This window comes from Anomaloglossus baeobatrachus, chromosome 12 (genome assembly GCF_048569485.1).
Source record: "Anomaloglossus baeobatrachus isolate aAnoBae1 chromosome 12, aAnoBae1.hap1, whole genome shotgun sequence".
NCBI classification, from domain to species: Eukaryota; Metazoa; Chordata; class Amphibia; order Anura; family Aromobatidae; genus Anomaloglossus; species Anomaloglossus baeobatrachus.
Window position 1 is genome coordinate 135,864,974 of NC_134364.1, and position 21,853 is coordinate 135,886,826.

Genomic DNA, 21,853 nt, shown 5'->3' on the forward strand with positions numbered 1-21,853 from the left:
TGGAGTACGGTGGAGTACTCCTGGAACTATGCACCAACGGGGTATAGGACCCTAGGACAGAAAAGAGCTTCAAGCCGACCTGTTAACACCTGCACAGCAAAGGGGACCATCAAAGACCTTGCTGACCCTAAAGAATCCAAAGACTCAGTAGAAAAGGGAAAACCGGGGACAGGACCAGAGACTCCAACCAAAAAGGGATCATGCTACTGTGACACCCTGGGCAAGCCAGGGGTCACAGGTCACAACATCACATGCACCCCACATTCCCGGCAGGTACATCTAGGCTAACCTAAAATCCTTGTTGCCTTCCTCCAGGGGCTGATGTCCACACCAGGGGGTGGGCCAGGCGGTTGGCTCCGCCCCCCGAGGAGTTCACAGCCCTGGAGGCGGGAGAACCAGGCAGAGATGAGTTTAGGAGGAGGAAGTAGAAGGAGGTGAAGTGGTAGAGGAGCAAGAGAGAGAAGCTGAAGTGACAGAAAAGTGAGAGTAGTAAAGCCTGAAGTTGGTCCGGGTGTGTGCCCCGGACTGAGACAGCAAGGTCAGCAGACGGCGGTGATAGTCTGCAGGGGGACTGCTTGGAGGTTTCTGGAAGGACCGTGGACGGGTGGTGACCCGGCGGTACCGGAGCAGTATACGAAGAACAGTCAGCACCAGGGCAGGGGCCTTTCGGATCCCGACAAGGCTAGGAGTCGCCATAATTTGCCAAATCCGTCAGTGAAGGGGACCTCTGTCTCCTAACAACCAAGTCCCGATTGAAGGCAACAGTCCGACCGTTAAGGGGAGACACCGCCACCGCCAAGGCACCAGTTTCCCAGGGCCAGCGCCTGCGGGCAAGAGAGGGGCTCCTCCGGCCCATATCCAAGCCGGGGAGCGGGTAACCGGTGGGAACCCATCGCTACCAAGAGACTTTACATAGGTGCAGGAAGAGACCGTCACCGCTAACTGCAGGGAACAGCAGCACCGTAACCGTCCGAGGGACCCGTCCAACCAGCCGTTTGTTTACTGAGAACTGTGTCGTGTTTACTGGCTGAGTGAGTACCTCCGTGCCGTGCGGCACAGCGCTGCCCCTGCGCCCCTGCACCTCCACAGGCCCCATACCTGCCTGTCCACCATACCAACCCCATCACTGGGCCCCGGGATCACCAAAACCCCTACCCACGGAGGGGCAAATCAACAACTGGCTGCTCCGTACCATCACTCCCGGGCTCCCCAGACAGAGCAGCGGTGGTGTCCACTTAATCACCACAACCATGGGTGGCGTCACGGACAATAAATTATCCCAAACCCCAATCCCCTTTCACTCACGGGCGAGGAGCGCCGCTCGAGTCCCCGGGATCCGGCCCATCGCTCGAGCCACCGAGCAGCAGCAGCAGCAGGCCGCAGCAGCCACAGCGGCAGCCGGACCCGAGCAGTGGGAGAGCGTGGCGTCCCCTCCTCTGCCCGCGGCAACTTGGTGTCACGAACAGGATCTTACCGCTCTGCCGTTGGGTAGAGGTGCGCCTTGTGACCGCCGGAGGTATCCGGCCGGAAAATTTCAGAAGTCGCCATCTTTGGCGCGAAAAGTTCCCGCTCGAGCATCTTCTCGAGTAGTAGAGGCGCGAAGGCCAAAACCCCGCCCCGATAGAGGAGGGGCCGGAAAGAGGCTAAGGGGGACGCGAATGGAGAAATGGCGGCGTCCTCGAATTGGAGCACGGGAGTACCCGCTACCGGGGCATCCAAGCTCTGGGGAAAAAGAGGAGGAGTAGCTTTTGAAGACTGCGGCCCGGGTGAGCTCCCCGCCGGGACCGCTGAGTGGCTGGAGCGGGAGTTGGGTCGGTTCTGCTTGAAGGTGAGGGCGCAGAGCCTGCAGCAGTTGATGGACTGGAAGGCAGAGATGCGCAGGATGGTTGCCGTAGTGGGGGCCCGTGAGCAAGGGGCCGCTGCGGCCGTGCCGCGTCGCGACCAGTCCACCCAAACCCCAGAACCAGCCCTGATTGAGTGGGAGACAGACATCAGCGCTGCAGCCGGGGGGCCGGAGAGAATGCCGTTGATGGAAGAAGAGGTCCCAAATATGCTGCCTCCGCCGTCGTACCTGACGGCTGTCAGTGGGTCGGGGTTGAACTGCCGATGGAAGGAGAACCCCATGTACCGTTCGGTCCCCGAGTGGGCCGACCCCCTGCGGTGGTAGCCGCCTTAAGGTCAGCGGAGTACCGCTGCACCGTCCCCGTTGGGACCACCAGTGTGTTTAAAAGTTTTGAAAATGGAAAATGATTACCGTGATTTGGAAACCGGCCGTTGCCGCCACCGTTGTCCCCGTGGGGACCGCTTGAAAAATGTTGCATAGAGAACTTTCTATGGACAAGCCCGTGAACTTGCAGGGCAACCACAGACGCTAGTGGCTTGTAAATAAGTTGTGTTACCGTTACCGTATCCGCGTTTACCGCCTCCGGAGAGGCAGGTTGGAGGGAGGGCCCACAGCAGAGCAGGCTGGGGCCCAGCCACCACAGGAACCGGTGGCTACCCTCTGGAGGTGAAGGACAGATCCCGCTCGGGTAACTTGTGCTGGACTGGGGTCAAGGGGTGCTGCCTGGGTTTTAGGGGCAGCATCAGGGCCAGGTTACTTGGGTGGGAGAGAGCGGAGACCATAACCGTTAACCGTTTTAATGTTTGCAACGTTTAAGAACTGAACCTCCCGATGTGGGATGATGTCATAATTTGTATATATGTTACCGTTTTATCATACAGAAAAACAAAAGGAAAATAAAACCGGTGTTGGACGGGCAGCCCGAGGACGGTCTGCGTTTTGCTAAGGGGGAATGTGACGCCCTGGGCAAGCCAGGGGTCACAGGTCACAACATCACATGCACCCCACATTCCCGGCAGGTACATCTAGGCTAACCTAAAATCCTTGTTGCCTTCCTCCAGGGGCTGATGTCCACACCAGGGGGTGGGCCAGGCGGTTGGCTCCGCCCACCGAGGAGTTCACAGCCCTGGAGGCGGGAGAACCAGGCAGAGATGAGTTTAGGAGGAGGAAGTAGAAGGAGGTGAAGTGGTAGAGGAGCAAGAGAGAGAAGCTGAAGTGACAGAAAAGTGAGAGTAGTAAAGCCTGAAGTTGGTCCGGGTGTGTGCCCCGGACTGAGACAGCAAGGTCAGCAGACGGCGGTGATAGTCTGCAGGGGGACTGCTTGGAGGTTTCTGGAAGGACCGTGGACGGGTGGTGACCCGGCGGTACCGGAGCAGTATACGAAGAACAGTCAGCACCAGGGCAGGGGCCTTTCGGATCCCGACAAGGCTAGGAGTCGCCATAATTTGCCAAATCCGTCAGTGAAGGGGACCTCTGTCTCCTAACAACCAAGTCCCGATTGAAGGCAACAGTCCGACCGTTAAGGGGAGACACCGCCACCGCCAAGGCACCAGTTTCCCAGGGCCAGCGCCTGCGGGCAAGAGAGGGGCTCCTCCGGCCCATATCCAAGCCGGGGAGCGGGTAACCGGTGGGAACCCATCGCTACCAAGAGACTTTACATAGGTGCAGGAAGAGACCGTCACCGCTAACTGCAGGGAACAGCAGCACCGTAACCGTCCGAGGGACCCGTCCAACCAGCCGTTTGTTTACCGAGAACTGTGTCGTGTTTACTGGCTGAGTGAGTACCTCCGTGCCGTGCGGCACAGCGCTGCCCCTGCGCCCCTGCACCTCCACAGGCCCCATACCCGCCTGTCCACCATACCAACCCCATCACTGGGCCCCGGGATCACCAAAACCCCTACCCACGGAGGGGCAAATCAACAACTGGCTGCTCCGTACCATCACTCCCGGGCTCCCCAGACAGAGCAGCGGTGGTGTCCACTTAATCACCACAACCGTGGGTGGCGTCACGGACAATAAATTATCCCAAACCCCAATCCACTTTCACTCACGGGCGAGGAGCGCCGCTCGAGTCCCCGGGATCCGGCCCATCGCTCGAGCCACCGAGCAGCAGCAGCAGCAGGCCGCAGCAGCCACAGCGGCAGCCGGACCCGAGCAGTGGGAGAGCGTGGCGTCCCCTCCTCCGCCCGCGGCAACTTGGTGTCACGAACAGGATCTTACCGCTCTGCCGTTGGGTAGAGGTGCGCCTTGTGACCGCCGGAGGTATCCGGCCGGAAAATTTCAGAAGTCGCCATCTTTGGCGCGAAAAGTTCCCGCTCGAGCGTCTTCTCGAGTAGTAGAGGCGCGAAGGCCAAAACCCCGCCCCGATAGAGGAGGGGCCGGAAAGAGGCTAAGGGGGACGCGAATGGAGAAATGGCGGCGTCCTCGAATTGGAGCACGGGAGTACCCGCTACCGGGGCATCCAAGCTCTGGGGAAAAAGAGGAGGAGTAGCTTTTGAAGACTGCGGCCCGGGTGAGCTCCCCGCCGGGACCGCTGAGTGGCTGGAGCGGGAGTTGGGTCGGTTCTGCTTGAAGGTGAGGGCGCAGAGCCTGCAGCAGTTGATGGACTGGAAGGCAGAGATGCGCAGGATGGTTGCCGTAGTGGGGGCCCGTGAGCAAGGGGCCACTGCGGCCGTGCCGCGTCGCGACCAGTCCACCCAAACCCCAGAACCAGCCCTGATTGAGTGGGAGACAGACATCAGCGCTGCAGCCGGGGGGCCGGAGAGAATGCCGTTGATGGAAGAAGAGGTCCCAAATATGCTGCCTCCGCCGTCGTACCTGACGGCTGTCAGTGGGTCGGGGTTGAACTGCCGATGGAAGGAGAACCCCATGTACCGTTCGGTCCCCGAGTGGGCCGACCCCCTGCGGTGGTAGCCGCCTTAAGGTCAGCGGAGTACCGCTGCACCGTCCCCGTTGGGACCACCAGTGTGTTTAAAAGTTTTGAAAATGGAAAATGATTACCGTGATTTGGAAACCGGCCGTTGCCGCCACCGTTGTCCCCGTGGGGACCGCTTGAAAAATGTTGCATAGAGAACTTTCTATGGACAAGCCCGTGAACTTGCAGGGCAACCACAGACGCTAGTGGCTTGTAAATAAGTTGTGTTACCGTTACCGTATCCTCGTTTACCGCCTCCGGAGAGGCAGGTTGGAGGGAGGGCCCACAGCAGAGCAGGCTGGGGCCCAGCCACCACAGGAACCGGTGGCTACCCTCTGGAGGTGAAGGACAGATCCCGCTCGGGTAACTTGTGCTGGACTGGGGTCAAGGGGTGCTGCCTGGGTTTTAGGGGCAGCATCAGGGCCAGGTTACTTGGGTGGGAGAGAGCGGAGACCATAACCGTTAACCGTTTTAATGTTTGCAACGTTTAAGAACTGAACCTCCCGATGTGGGATGATGTCATAATTTGTATATATGTTACCGTTTTATCATACAGAAAAACAAAAGGAAAATAAAACCGGTGTTGGACGGGCAGCCCGAGGACGGTCTGCGTTTTGCTAAGGGGGAATGTGACGCCCTGGGCAAGCCAGGGGTCACAGGTCACAACATCACATGCACCCCACATTCCCGGCAGGTACATCTAGGCTAACCTAAAATCCTTGTTGCCTTCCTCCAGGGGCTGATGTCCACACCAGGGGGTGGGCCAGGCGGTTGGCTCCGCCCACAGAGGAGTTCACAGCCCTGGAGGCGGGAGAACCAGGCAGAGATGAGTTTAGGAGGAGGAAGTAGAAGGAGGTGAAGTGGTAGAGGAGCAAGAGAGAGAAGCTGAAGTGACAGAAAAGTGAGAGTAGTAAAGCCTGAAGTTGGTCCGGGTGTGTGCCCCGGACTGAGACAGCAAGGTCAGCAGACGGCGGTGATAGTCTGCAGGGGGACTGCTTGGAGGTTTCTGGAAGGACCGTGGACGGGTGGTGACCCGGCGGTACCGGAGCAGTATACGAAGAACAGTCAGCACCAGGGCAGGGGCCTTTCGGATCCCGACAAGGCTAGGAGTCGCCATAATTTGCCAAATCCGTCAGTGAAGGGGACCTCTGTCTCCTAACAACCAAGTCCCGATTGAAGGCAACAGTCCGACCGTTAAGGGGAGACACCGCCACCGCCAAGGCACCAGTTTCCCAGGGCCAGCGCCTGCGGGCAAGAGAGGGGCTCCTCCGGCCCATATCCAAGCCGGGGAGCGGGTAACCGGTGGGAACCCATCGCTACCAAGAGACTTTACATAGGTGCAGGAAGAGACCGTCACCGCTAACTGCAGGGAACAGCAGCACCGTAACCGTCCGAGGGACCCGTCCAACCAGCCGTTTGTTTACCGAGAACTGTGTCGTGTTTACTGGCTGAGTGAGTACCTCCGTGCCGTGCGGCACAGCGCTGCCCCTGCGCCCCTGCACCTCCACAGGCCCCATACCCGCCTGTCCACCATACCAACCCCATCACTGGGCCCCGGGATCACCAAAACCCCTACCCACGGAGGGGCAAATCAACAACTGGCTGCTCCGTACCATCACTCCCGGGCTCCCCAGACAGAGCAGCGGTGGTGTCCACTTAATCACCACAACCGTGGGTGGCGTCACGGACAATAAATTATCCCAAACCCCAATCCCCTTTCACTCACGGGCGAGGAGCGCCGCTCGAGTCCCCGGGATCCGGCCCATCGCTCGAGCCACCGAGCAGCAGCAGCAGCAGCAGGCCGCAGCAGCCACAGCGGCAGCCGGACCCGAGCAGTGGGAGAGCGTGGCGTCCCCTCCTCCGCCCGCGGCAACTTGGTGTCACGAACAGGATCTTACCGCTCTGCCGTTGGGTAGAGGTGCGCCTTGTGACCGCCGGAGGTATCCGGCCGGAAAATTTCAGAAGTCGCCATCTTTGGCGCGAAAAGTTCCCGCTCGAGCGTCTTCTCGAGTAGTAGAGGCGCGAAGGCCAAAACCCCGCCCCGATAGAGGAGGGGCCGGAAAGAGGCTAAGGGGGACGCGAATGGAGAAATGGCGGCGTCCTCGAATTGGAGCACGGGAGTACCCGCTACCGGGGCATCCAAGCTCTGGGGAAAAAGAGGAGGAGTAGCTTTTGAAGACTGCGGCCCGGGTGAGCTCCCCGCCGGGACCGCTGAGTGGCTGGAGCGGGAGTTGGGTCGGTTCTGCTTGAAGGTGAGGGCGCAGAGCCTGCAGCAGTTGATGGACTGGAAGGCAGAGATGCGCAGGATGGTTGCCGTAGTGGGGGCCCGTGAGCAAGGGGCCGCTGCGGCCGTGCCGCGTCGCGACCAGTCCACCCAAACCCCAGAACCAGCCCTGATTGAGTGGGAGACAGACATCAGCGCTGCAGCCGGGGGGCCGGAGAGAATGCCGTTGATGGAAGAAGAGGTCCCAAATATGCTGCCTCCGCCGTCGTACCTGACGGCTGTCAGTGGGTCGGGGTTGAACTGCCGATGGAAGGAGAACCCCATGTACCGTTCGGTCCCCGAGTGGGCCGACCCCCTGCGGTGGTAGCCGCCTTAAGGTCAGCGGAGTACCGCTGCACCGTCCCCGTTGGGACCACCAGTGTGTTTAAAAGTTTTGAAAATGGAAAATGATTACCGTGATTTGGAAACCGGCCGTTGCCGCCACCGTTGTCCCCGTGGGGACCGCTTGAAAAATGTTGCATAGAGAACTTTCTATGGACAAGCCCGTGAACTTGCACGGCAACCACAGACGCTAGTGGCTTGTAAATAAGTTGTGTTACCGTTACCGTATCCGCGTTTACCGCCTCCGGAGAGGCAGGTTGGAGGGAGGGCCCACAGCAGAGCAGGCTGGGGCCCAGCCACCACAGGAACCGGTGGCTACCCTCTGGAGGTGAAGGACAGATCCCGCTCGGGTAACTTGTGCTGGACTGGGGTCAAGGGGTGCTGCCTGGGTTTTAGGGGCAGCATCAGGGCCAGGTTACTTGGGTGGGAGAGAGCGGAGACCGTAACCGTTAACCGTTTTAATGTTTGCAACGTTTAAGAACTGAACCTCCCGATGTGGGATGATGTCATAATTTGTATATATGTTACCGTTTTATCATACAGAAAAACAAAAGGAAAATAAAACCGGTGTTGGACGGGCAGCCTGAGGACGGTCTGCGTTTTGCTAAGGGGGAATGTGACGCCCTGGGCAAGCCAGGGGTCACAGGTCACAACATCACATGCACCCCATATTCCCGGCAGGTACATCTAGGCTAACCTAAAATCCTTGTTGCCTTCCTCCAGGGGCTGATGTCCACACCAGGGGGTGGGCCAGGCGGTTGGCTCCGCCCACCGAGGAGTTCACAGCCCTGGAGGCGGGAGAACCAGGCAGAGATGAGTTTAGGAGGAGGAAGTAGAAGGAGCTGAAGTGGTAGAGGAGCAAGAGAGAGAAGCTGAAGTGACAGAAAAGTGAGAGTAGTAAAGCCTGAAGTTGGTCCGGGTGTGTGCCCCGGACTGTGACAGCAAGGTCAGCAGACGGCGGTGATAGTCTGCAGGGGGACTGCTTGGAAGTTGCTGGAAGGACCGCGGACGGGTGGTGACCCGGCGGTACCGGAGCAGTATACGAAGAACAGTCAGCACCAGGGCAGGGGCCTTTCGGATCCCGACAAGGCTAGGAGTCGCCATAATTTGCCAAATCCGTCAGTGAAGGGGACCTCTGTCTCCTAACAACCAAGTCCTGATTGAAGGCAACAGTCCGACCGTTAAGGGGAGACACCGCCACCGCCAAGGCACCAGTTTCCCAGGGCCAGCGCCTGCGGGCAAGAGAGGGGCTCCTCCGGCCCATATCCAAGCCGGGGAGCGGGTAACCGGTGGGAACCCATCGCTACCAAGAGACTTTACATAGGTGCAGGAAGAGACCGTCACCGCTAACTGCAGGGAACAGTAGCACCGTAACCGTCCGAGGGACCCGTCCAACCAGCCGTTTGTTTACCGAGAACTGTGTCGTGTTTACTGGCTGAGTGAGTACCTCCGTGCCGTGCGGCACAGCGCTGCCCCTGCGCCCCTGCACCTCCACAGGCCCCATACCCGTCTGTCCACCATACCAACCCCATCACTGGGCCCCGGGATCACCAAAACCCCTAACCACGGAGGGGCAAATCAACAACTGGCTGCTCCGTACCATCACTCCCGGGCTCCCCAGACAGAGCAGCGGTGGTGTCCACTTAATCACCACAACCGTGGGTGGCGTCACCGACAATAAATTATCCCAAACCCCAATCCCCTTTCACTCACGGGCGAGGAGCGCCGCTCGAATCCCCGGGATCCGGCCCATCGCTCGAGCCACCGAGCAGCAGCAGGCCGCAGCAGCGGCAGCCGGACCCGAGCAGTGGGAGAGCGTGGCGTCCCCTCCTCCGCCCGCGACACTACCATCAGGCAGACAGAAGTGGACAAACCACAGAACGGGGACCCCCAGTGTTCTATACCATGGGGACCCACTTACCAGAGACAGGTGCAGGGGAGAAAGGTACTAGAGAACCAGACTGGCACTGGAACGAAGGGGATCTGGAGGCGAAACCAGCCTGCCTCGGGCAACCAGTTAACACCCGAAAAGTGAGTACACCAGTGGCACTGAACACCTTTCTAGACTTACTTCTTCCGACACCCACTGCACCATACACCCGCTGGGGCAATATCCTACTTGCGGAGGGACTACCATACTAGCTGCTGATACCAACAGCCCCAGTGGAGACATTTTACAGCGGCGGCTCCCCACACTTAGCCGCAACACCGCAAGTGGTGTCACGTGTAAACTTTAACCAATAATCCCCTGTAAATATCCTCGTTACAAAAGGGCCCATGGTACGGAACCAGGTAACGGCCAGCATCATGACATTCCCAAGACGTACACTGCCCGAAACCGAGTACCCCATATTCCTGGGTGCTACAGTAGCGATTCAACAGGTCCTGTACCCACAGGAATGTACAAGTATTAGCAAGGGACGTATGTGCAGGGGATACAATGGGGAACTGATTTCAAGGGTAAAACAGGGAAGAATATGTCTCTCAAACCAAATTAAAAATGGGACATTTTACCTCTGGTGATAATCCTGCTATAGTTTTTTCCACCAACTATAGAAAAAGTTTTCAGAAATTGAAGATCTAGTCCGGAAATATCTCCCCATGGTAAATACGGATGATAAATTACGAGATATTTTAAAGGGGTATGTCGGTTTGTTTTAAAGAGAGCTTCCAAATTCAGCAATATTGTTTACTCCAGTGATTTTACAATCAAACATAAGTCCAGGAGGTCATGGTTATCAACCGTGGGCTCATACAAATGTGGCAACAAATCAAGTGGATTGTGTAAGTATATGGTAAACACTAGAGATGAGCAAACGTGTTTGATAAAGGTTCACTAATTTCAAATTCGGTATGAGCCTGAGCTTGTTCGTTTGTGATCGGCAAACCCCAGCCCCTCCCCAAAAGTTGGTAATGTTCGTTTATGTTCGTTTTCCACCCCCGAACACTGGTCGCATTGCCAAAAATGCTTCTTTCATAGCATTTTCTGCTTTTGGATAGGATTGTGATGCTGTTTGATGGGGGGATGTGTAAAATGAGTGGAGGAGGTGGGGACTGTGGAGCTGGAGAAGCCAGATGCCCGCGGCGCCATTTGTTTTTTTTCTTAACTTTATTTGCGGATGCTCCTGCAACCAATCACGGTGTGGCAAACATTCTCCAGGTGGAGACAGAAGGGCTTCAGTGATTGGCTTGCTAAGTCACATGTTTATGTGCATATAAATAGTGGCCATTTTGCGTCTGCTCAATTTTCTTAATGTTGGTCGTCAGGTGCTGCTGCTAGACAGTGAGATTGGGGTTTTAATGCCAGGCAATTTAGGTAGATAAGCCAGCAATAGTTTAGAATAGAGACATGCACTGTAGGGAGAGGTGTTGTGTCACAAAAGGGCACATGAAATCATAGAAATAGGGATTGCAGGTATTTGTAGTGCATGAAAAACAGTTGCTTGTGAGGCCTCCAAATAGGTGCTGCTGCCTGCTCCAAATTACACAGACCAGCACAGTTATAGATATTGCCGACAGGGCCGAGTCAAATCAACTGATTGCGGACTGGACTTAAGGACCTATCCCACACAAGTCCCATTAGAAGACAACAGCCCAACCATACAGGGTAAAGCCACCGCCAAGGCATAGAGACTCAAAGGGCCAGTGTCTGCGGGCAAACGGGCTCCTACGGCATATACAAGTCGGAGAGCGGACTACTGGTGTCTAGGCATAGGAGTCAAACATTTACACAAAAAGGTACAGGAGAAAGGCGGAAACCACCAACCTATACCGGGAGAAGCTGCAGCCGGCTGCGGGCCCCGTTCATCACTCCGTTTGGTTTACCAGAGACTCCAGTGTATTGTGTCAGAGTGAGTACACCACTGCCTTCGGGCCGCGCACCACACCAAGCACGCACCCGCTCCCATGCCTAAGCACCTCCCTCGGGCCCCCGGGACCATCGCTCCCCTACCCACGGAAGGGTCAACACCAGTTTGCGCAACACCGTCCCCGGGAGGCCTAGTTAACGGCAGCGGTGGTGTCCATCCATTCACCACAACCCGTGCGTGGCATCACGAACTTACAATCCAAACCAAACAACCGCGGCCCCAGCCGTGGAACTCTTCACCCAAGTCCCCACGTGTAGCGCCAACTCCCTTGCAGAGCGACGTTACCCCCGAGTCTGTGAGAGGCTCGAGCCACCACCCGCAGTACGAGCACAGATCTGAGTGGTTCGGCAGTCGCAGCCGAGCCCACGGGGTGGTACATCAGCGGTGCTCCACTGCCAAATTTTGAGAAACCGCCATTTTGCCGTTATTTTAGGAGCGAAAAACAACAACCCAGCGTCTTCTTCCCCGAGAAAGGGCGTGAAGACGAAGCCCAGCCCCCTGGCAACAAGGCCGGAAGGAAGACCCTGAGGCCAAAATTGAAACTAGCAAGCCACATCAGAGGACTGCTCCCAAAAAACCAGGGGGGCGGGCGAGAATAGCGGCATGTGATCTGAGGAAATAAGAAGGAGGGACACCAGGACTCTGCCATCTTCCGTTCCTGGACACCACCTCGAGAGGATGTCTGACCGGTCCGACAACCCGAAGATGGAAGGATTTGCCCCCGCGACTGCCAACTTGGTGGAAGCCCAGACAGAACGGATGTGCCGAAGAATACAGGCCCAGACCAACTTTCTACTAAAGAGATGGACGGCCGAGATGCAGGAACTGGCTGCCGCTGTCCGGGCCCGCGAAGTGGAGATGACCTCGGAGGAGCGGGTAAGCGACCCACGCCCCTATGTCCCACCGGGACCGGCCCAACAGGCTGAGGAGCTCGGTCTGCCACCGTCCGCCACGCCACCTCCCTCGCTGCCCGTACCTGTAGATGGCACCCCGCTCAGTCCCCTGCCACAAACAACGGCAGCGGTACCCGTTCCATCTGCCTGCGAGGACCCTGCAACGGAGTTCTCGGGCCGCGAGCATGCCACTGCTCCAACACTCGCAGCCATCCCACGAAAGACCAAAGCCTGGAAGACATCCCCTCCGGCCTTAAGCCCGGCCGCACAAGAGATGACATCATCCCTGACCCCGGAGAAGGCAGCGCACTTGATGACGTCGGCCCCGGCAATCCGCCCGTCCGCAGCAGAGGCGACGCCCGACTGGAGGTCAGCAAAGACGAAGACCGCTCACCAGTACCTGGTCCCAGCTGAGGCACAGCTGGGATGCACCTGCAGGGCGTCAGAGCAGGCCGCAAATCAAGGGAGCCCTCTTCCACTTCACATGAGCCCGGTCGTAGTCGGCAGTGAGGGCGTCCAGATAGTCCAAGCCCCTGAGCAGGAGGAAGCAGAGTGCGGAACCCGTACTCCGTATTGGGAGTGGCAGCGGCAGCAGCTGAAGACGGAGATTGCAGCCCGAGAGAAGCGGAAGGCCGAAGTGCTAAATAGGACATACCGGGAGAAGGATAACCTCTGGCAGGCAACTTTCCGGGTGCGGGGCCCCCACGTTCTAAGGACAAGTCCGGAACTTTAACCCCCAAAAGTAATGGAGCTTTATTTATGAGCTTGGCCTGGAGGCCGAGATTTTTGTGTCCCGGAGGGATGTGGCCCCTCATTTGCCTTCGGGCCACCCAGATCATGACCTGGAGCCAGGAGAGCTGGTCTCCTATACCCAACACTGCGGAGAGAGGGGGTGGTTCACACTCGACGTAAAGAAGTGGGGAAAGATGGATGAAAAAGTGTGCCTCCGCCCCCCTCCGTCATCTTCAAGCAAGGAAGATTGTTAAGGTAGCGGTTCCCGGCTACCCCAGCTAAAGTTGAACCCCTTTAAAATGTACAGTTTTAAGGACCATGGCTTTAGACTGGAAAGCCAACCCAAATACCTTTGGGCCTTGTAAATAATTTAAGGCTACCCTTCTTGTTCACGGCAGCCACTGGAGAGGCTGATTGGAGGAAGGGCCTGCGGTAGAGTTGGCCGAGGCCCAGTCACTACCAAAACCGGTGACTAACCTCCAGGCCAGGGGTCCCACACACTTGGGAACCTGTGACAAGGACTGTCGGGTAAGGAACTTTTTACCCGTCCCATGTGGGCGTCACCCGGACCCGTTCCTGGACTTGGGCAAAGGGGTGTGCACCAGTGTTTAGTGGTGGCACCAGGGAACAGGTTGTTTGGGTGGAAGCAACAAGAAGGTGGCGTGGTCCGTCCCGTTGCATTTAATTGTGTAACGTTTAAGATTTGTGCCTCCCGTAAGGGAAGAAATTGTAAAAAGTTTAGTATGCTTGTAAATCTGTTTTTCTTCTACTTTTTCTAGTTCCCGTTAAAAATAAACGGTAGTGGTCGGACAGCCCGCAGACAGTCTGTATTAAACCAAAGGGGAATGTGACGCCCTGGCAAAAACCAGGTAGTCACACAGTTTAGCGACACACAACACCTTTCCCACTCAGGGTTAAAAACAGCTGAAACCCTAGTCACCCCCTCAGGGAAGAACAGACACACCAGTGGGCGGGACCAGGCAGATGGAGAACGCCCACCTAGGGGTCTGGAAAGCCCGGGGTGGGAGAAACAGTAGTGAAGTCTAGATTAGTCTAGAGTCAAGTTGAGTGGAGTGGAGGTGAAGCTGACAGGTGCCAGGGTCGAAGCCCTGACACCTTTGCTAGGTGGCAGACAGTAGCCAGTGCCGGCAGGAGACGGGAAGACAGCTGCTGGAGATCCGAGGTGGACCGGGACAGGGTTGTAGCCCACCGGTGCCGACACCGGAGAACCGGCCCGGAAACCGTGCACAGAAGGGGTACTCGGACCCTGAAGCCAGGACTGGCACCGACGGCCTAGCTAATTAACCGATTGAGGGCAGGATTCCAGGTCCTGTCCCAACCTAAGTCCCAAAAAGTAAACAACCACACACAGAGAAGGATAGGGCATCCGCCAGGGCCCGGTAGATCCCACGGGTCAGCATCTGACGGGCACGGCTCCCAACCAAAGGAGCGGGAGCAGACTCCCTGTGTTTCACACCGGGAAGTCTATCTTAGAGCAACACGAAGTGTACAGGAGAAAGGCATTGACTATCAGCCCAGGTGGAGCCAGTCCAGTCCACTAGTTGATCAGGTGGGAGGGGCAGACTATGGAGAGTAGTCTAATCTAGAGTTGACAGCAGGAGCGCGAAGGTGTCCACAGGAGTGTGAAGGAGCAACGTCCTGACTTGGGTTGACGGTGACCTGGTACCCAGGAGAGTATTTGCCGGTGGAGTACGGTGGAGTACTCCTGGAACTATGCACCAACGGGGTATAGGACCCTAATACAGAAAAGAGCTTCAAGCCGACCTGTTAACACCTGCACAGCAAAGGGGACCATCAAGGATCTTGCTGACCCTAAAGAATCCGAAGACTCAGTAGAAAAGGGAAAACCGGGGACAGGACCATAGACTCCAACCAAACAGGGTTCATGCTACCATCAGGTGGACGACAGAAGTTGACAAATCACAGAACGGGGACCTCCAGTGTTCTATACCACAGGGACCCACTTACCAGAGACAGGTGCAGGGGAGAAAGGTACCAGAGAACCAGTCTGGCACTGGGACGAAGGGGACCTGGAGGCGAAACCAGCCGGCCTCGGGCAACCAGTTAACACCAGAAAAGTGGGTACACCAGTTGCAGTGAACACCTTTCTGGACTCACTTCTTCCGACGCCCACTGCACCATACACCCGCTGGGGCAATACCCTACTTGCGGAGGGACTACCATACTAGCTGCTAATACCAACAGCCCCAGTGGAGACATTTTGCAGCGGCGGCTCCCCACACTTAGCCGCAACACCGCAAGTGGCGTCACGTGTAAACTTTAACCAATAATCCCCTGTAAATATCCCTGTTACAAAAAGCGCCCAGGGCACGGAACCAGGTAACGGCCACCATCATGATATTCCCAAAACCTACACTGCCCGAAACCGAGTACTCCATATTCCTGGGTGCTACAGTAGCGCTTCAACAGGTCCTGTACCTGCTCACAGGAATGTACACGTATTAGCAAGGGGCGTATGTGCAGGGGATACAATGGGGAACTGATTTCAAGGGTAAAAAACATTGCAGATAAAAAAAACAGGGAAGAATATGTCTCTCAAACCAAATTAAAAATGGGACATTTTACCTCTGGTGATAATCCTGCTATAGTTTTTTTCCACCAACTATAGCAAAAGTTTTCAGAAATTGTGGATCTAGTCCGGAAATATCTCCCCATGGTAAATACGGATGATAAATTACAAGATATTTTAAAGGGGTATGTCGGTTTGTTTTAAAGAGAGCTTCCAAATTCAGCAATATTGTTTACTCCAGTGATTTTACAATCAAACATAAGTCCAGGAGGTCATGGTTATCAACCGTGGGCTCATACAAATGTGGCAACAAATCAAGTGGATTGTGTAAGTATATGGTAAACACTAGAGATGAGCAAACGTGTTTGATAAAGGTTCACTAATTTCAAATTCGGTATGAGCCTGAGCTTGTTCGTTTGTGATCGGCAAACCCCAGCCCCTCCCCAAAAGTTGGTAATGTTCGTTTATGTTCGTTTTCCACCCCCGAACACTGGTCGCATTGCCAAAAATGCTTCTTTCATAGCATTTTCTGCTTTTGGATAGGATTGTGATGCTGTTTGATGGGGGGATGTGTAAAATGAGTGGAGGAGGTGGGGACTGTGGAGCTGGAGAAGCCAGATGCCCGCGGCGCCATTTGTTTTTTTTCTTAACTTTATTTGCGGATGTGTGACGCCCTGGACTAGCCAGGTAGTCACATACATACCAACACACGCACCCCCACCCTAGGCAGTTACAACAGTCAACCAAAAATCCTTGTTGCCTCCCTCCAGGGTCTGATGTCCACACCAGGTGGGGCGGAGCCAGGCGGTTGGCCACACCCACCGAGGAGTTCACAGGCCTGGAGGCGGGAAAAGCAGTAGATCAGTTCGAGGTGAAAGTGAGAGGTCAGGTACTGCAAGTGTCTGGTTTGGAGCCCGGACACTGACAGCAAGGTTGGCAGACGGTGGTGGCCATCTGCAGGAGTTGGTGGAACTCTGCAGAGCCGTAAGGACCGGGGTCGGGCGTCGGCCCGCCGGTACCGGACCGGGGAACGGAGTGAAGCTAAGCACACAGGCAGGGCCATCGGACCCCGACCAGGCTTGGAGCCACCGTCAATAGTCAAATCCGAGTGTGACAGGAACCCCAGGGGTTTCCTAACAACCAAGTCCCGATTGAAGGCAACCGTCCACCCAGAGAGGATATACAGCCACCATCACAGGCTAGAGATCCAAGGGCCAGCGCCTGCGGACAAAACGGGCTCCTACGGCACCTATACGCCGGGGAGCGGACTACCGGTGGGCAACCACAGGAGTCAAGAACATTCTCAAAGGTGCAGGCAAAGACAGCCACCATCAGTCGTCCGGGGAGAGCACAACAGCAACACTGCAGCCGGCTGCGGGACTTGTCCATCCGGCCGTTTTGGTTTACCTACGACTCTGTCAGTGATTGTCTGAGTGAGTACACCAATGCCGTCCGGCACCGCGCCGCGCAGTCCCTGCACCCCAGCCATCCGGCCTCCCCGTTACACCATCGGGCCCCGGGATCACCAACCCCCCTACCCATGGAGGGGACAACATCTCAGCTGCACCCTACCATCTCTCCCGGGATCCCCGTTACCAGCAGCGGTGGTGCCATTATCACCACGACCCGTGGGTGGCGTCACGAACAATCTCCCTAAACATACCATCCCCATTTCACTCCCGGGTGAGGAGCGCTGCTCGAGTCCCCGGGTCCGGTCCACCGCTCGAGCCACCGAGCAGCAGCAGCAGAAGCCCCAGACCCTAGCGTGGCGAGCGCGTCCCCTCCGCCCGCGACAGATGCTCCTGCAACCAATCACGTTGTGGCAAACATTCTCCAGGTGGAGACAGAAGGGCATCAGTGATTGGCTTGCTAAGTCACATGTCAATGTGTATATAAATAGTGGCCATTTTGCATCGGCTCAATTTTCTGAATGTTGGTCGTCAGGGAAGGTGCTGCTGCTAGACAGTGAGATTGGGGTTTTAATGCCAGGCAATTTAGGTAGATAAGCCAGCAATAGTTTAGAATAGGGACATGTACTGTAGGGAGAAGTGTTGTGTCACAAAAGGGCACATGAAATCATTGAAATAGGGATTGCAGGTATTTGTAGTGCATGAAAAACAGTTGCTCGTGAGGCCTCCAAATAGGTGCTGCTGCCTGCTCCAAATTACACAGACCAGCACAGTTATAGATATTGTTAGTGTAGTATCTACGGATTGTATCTTGGAAATTTTAATTGCCTGTAGAAATATTTAAAACTACTGCTCTGGGTATAACTACGTATTATTGGAGGGCCTAATAAAGTTTTTAGTGCAGCATCTAAAAAGTGTTTATTGCCACTTTTCTGAGTTTGCTCTAAATTACGCACTGAAATAAATTTATAAGGTAATGGTAGTGGTGCCTGCTGAGAAATTACTATTGAACAATGTAAAATGGTGTTCTCTAACTTTGTGGCTGAGGATGCAGTGCTTCTCATGGTTGCATCACTACATGTTTGTGTGGGAATTGCCACTGTAACATCCTTTGCTTCCTCCTCCTCGTCATCTGTGGAGCTACTCAGCTGTGTTCTTCTGGAATCACACCAAGTGGCATCTCCAACTTCGTCGTTATGCTCTATGTTGTCACCCTCCTCCTCTTCCTGACCTGGCATCACAGCACAGTATGCATGCACCTCAGGTATATGAGTGTCATCATCATCACATTCATCGCCAGGGCTTAACATCAGCTGATGAGGGTCGGCATACTGCTGGGACCCTACTTTGCCCGAGCCAGTTTCCAACTCAAAAACATCTTGGGCATTGGTGCAGATGCTTTCCTCCTCATGACTCTTGGAATCTTTTGAGCAGATGTGTGATGCCCATGGAATAGATTGTGTGAACAGCTCATGAGACTCGCCCATGTGTGGTTCCCCACAATCAGTTTACCATTTGGACATTTGTAATGTGAGCACAAACAAGTGTAATTGGAGTGGCACCTCTTTGGAATGAAGTGTGTGTGAAGTTGAGGTGGAGGAAGATAAGGAGAGGCCACTTGATGCAGCACTTGCCATCCACTCCAGCACCTGCTGTTTATCAGCCTCGTTTCGAACTTGAAGCTGTGGCTGCCAAACAAATCTAGTGGAGTAAGCTGTCCAGTAATGGAAGTTGTCCTCATTTCTTTTGGGATAGAATGAGCCGCTGTTGCTCACTAGACCTTTGACTAACAGAACTTCCCACACATATACCTCCAACACACCGCCTATTCCCCTTTGTACGATAACCTCGTCCTAATTTACCAGTCATGGTTAATGTATCCTTCCCCTTTTAAACAGATGTTTCGCAACCCAACGCCCACACCTGTCAGATGCCTGAAACAAAAGATTTATTTAGTTACTAAAAGTTAGAAGAACACCGTTTTACATTGTTCAATAGCAATTTCTCAGCAGGCATCACTACCAATACCTATAAAAATTTATTTCAGTGCGTAATTTACACCAGAACCATAAAAGTGGCAATAAACACAATTTTTTAAAGCCTGCCAATAATACGTGGTTATAATAGCCAGAGCGGTGTTTTTTAATTTTTTTCTAAAGGCAATTAAAATTACCACCATGCAGTGTGTGGAGACTGCACTAGTAATTTATAATTATATATATTATATATATATATATATATATATATATATATATATATATATATATATATATATATATATATATATAACTAATAAGACCGCAAATAATACGTGGATAAAACCAGACCTTTTTTTAAAAAAAAAATAAAAAATTATAAAGGCAAATAAAATTGCCAAGATGCTGTGTGTACAGATTGCACTAACATTTCTTTTTTAAGAATAACGAAAAATGGAGGGGAGCCAGCACTGCTTATGAGTGGCATGCAACAATGAAAAAGTAAAAAGTGTAATATTCACAAATTCATTCCTACTGTAACAATTCAATGAGATTTTTGGCAAATAATTGATCAATGATTTGAGCCCCCCTGCCCTGTCACGGCAAATCTCTATAAGGGGGGTCCCTACACTACAGTTATAATATACATAGGTACCATAAGGTCTCGTGTAATGCGCAGGACCATATAGGAACATCACCTACCTGAGAAGTGTCAGAACCGCTCCCATGCTGCAAGGGCTGACAACTGCGAGTAGAAGGGCAGTCCAGGTGCCAGCGTGTGCGGCAGAACCACACACACCAGCACAATGTCAGAACTAGCCCCACAGTGTCAGACCAGCAGACATGGATGAAGGGCGGAACAGCCCCAGGCAGGTGGTGCTTAAGTAATAATGCCTATGGAACAGGAGGCGGTGGCTGTGTGTGAACAGGCACCAACATAAATTTTGATGGCAACAGAAGGAATTTGCAAACCACACTGGGCGTGCACGGCATGGTGGCGGTCAACCACCTGACCAGTAAACGAAAAATGGAGGGGAGCCAGCACTGCTTATGAGTGGCATGCAACAATGAAAAAGTAAAAAGTGTAATATTCACAAATTCATTCCTACTGTAACAATTCAACGAGATTTTTGGCAAATAATTGATCAATGATTTGAGCCCCCCTGCCCCGTCACGGCAAATCTCTACTGTAGTGTAGGGACCCCCTTATAGAGATTTGCCGTGACGGGGCAGGGGGGCACAAATCATTGATCAATTATTTGCCAAAAATCTCATTGAATTGTTACAGTAGGAATGAATTTGTGAATATTACACTTTTTACTTTTTCATTGTTGCATGCCACTCATAAGCAGTGCTGGCTCCCCCCCATTTTTCGTTTACTGGTCAGGTGGTTGACCGCCACCATGCCGTGCACGCCCAGTGTGGTTTGCAAATTCCTTCTGTTGCCATCAAAATTTATGTTGGTGCCTGTTCACATACAGCCACCGCCTCCTGTTCCATAGGCATTATTACTTAAGCACCACCTGCCTGGGGCTGTTCCGCCCTTCATCCATGTCTGCTGGTCTGACACTGTGGGGCTATTTCTGACATTGTGCTGGTGTGTGTGGTTCTGCCGCACACGCTGGCACCTGGACTGCCCTTTTACTCGCAGTTGTCAGCCCTTGCAGCATGGGAGCGGTTCTGACACTTCTTAGGTAGGTGATGTTCTCATATGGTCCTGCGCATTACACGAGACCTTATGGTACGTATGTATATTATAACTGTAGTGTAGGGACCCCCCTTATAGAGATTTGCCGTGACGGGGCAGGGGGGCTCAAATCATTGATCAATTATTTGCCAAAAATCTCATTGAATTGTTACAGTAGGAATGAATTTGTTAATATTACACTTTTTACTTTTTCATTGTTGCATGCCACTCATAAGCAGTGCTGGCTCCCCTCCATTTTTCTTTTTTTTTTAAGAATACTAATAATACATGGCTAGAACCAGACGAGTGTTTTAACATTTTCCTAAAGGCAATTCAAATTGCCAACATGCAGTGTGTAGATACTGTACTAAAAAAAAAAATTAAGACCAAAAATAATACTTGGATAGAAACAGACTGTTTTTTTTTAAATTTTTGTAAAGGTAATTAAAAGTGGAACATGCAGTGTGCTCAGACTGCACTAGCAATTTTTTTTTAATACCCCCAATAATAAATGGATAAAATACGACCGTTTTTTTTTTAATTTTTCAAAAGGCAATTAAAATTGCCAACCTGCAGTGTGTACAGTGCTCCACAGTGGGTTGCAGTGCTCCATAGATGACGCACTTGCCACTATAGTGATGTCATTTAAATGCAGCTTTCAGAATTTGACAGCGCCATTTACTTGGTAAAACTGCAGCCATCAGCGAAACCTCTCGATGCTACACAACAGGCAGATTCTGGTTATGTAACACTGCAGGTGTCTGCCTGGTATGACGAACGATCAGCTACTGAGTCCTTATTGACTTATGATGAAAATGTACGTAATAGGTCGTTAGATGGTTAATGCGGTTAAGCATTTAAGGCTGGATTAATATATTTCTGTTGTGAATTGCTTTTTCTATCTGATTTATTAACAAGCAGGAAATTGATGTTTGCTTGCAATGTGATCTGTCCCATCTGTCCGGTGGCCCGATCACAATGTTCATATAACAAGAGGCTGCATCCCCAGACCAGCGCCCAGGAGTAAATATGGAAAAAGGCTGATGGCAACTTTTACACTTTTCTGCTAGTGTTACATAGTTACATACTGTAGTTACATAGGTTGAAAAAAGCCCCTGGTCCATCTAGTTCAGCCCTCCTCCACCAATTATACATTTTGCCATTTATAACCAACAATGTTGTGCACTGAGGAAATCATCCAGCCCTGATATAAAAGCTGTTATAGTGTCTGCCATTACTACCTCAACATTCCACAGTCTGACCGCTCTAACTGTAAAGAACCCTTTCCTATATAGCTGTTGGAATCTCTTTTCTTCCTCTGGCAGGGAGTGCCTCTGGTCCTTAACACTAGAACTACTGGACTCGTGACACCTA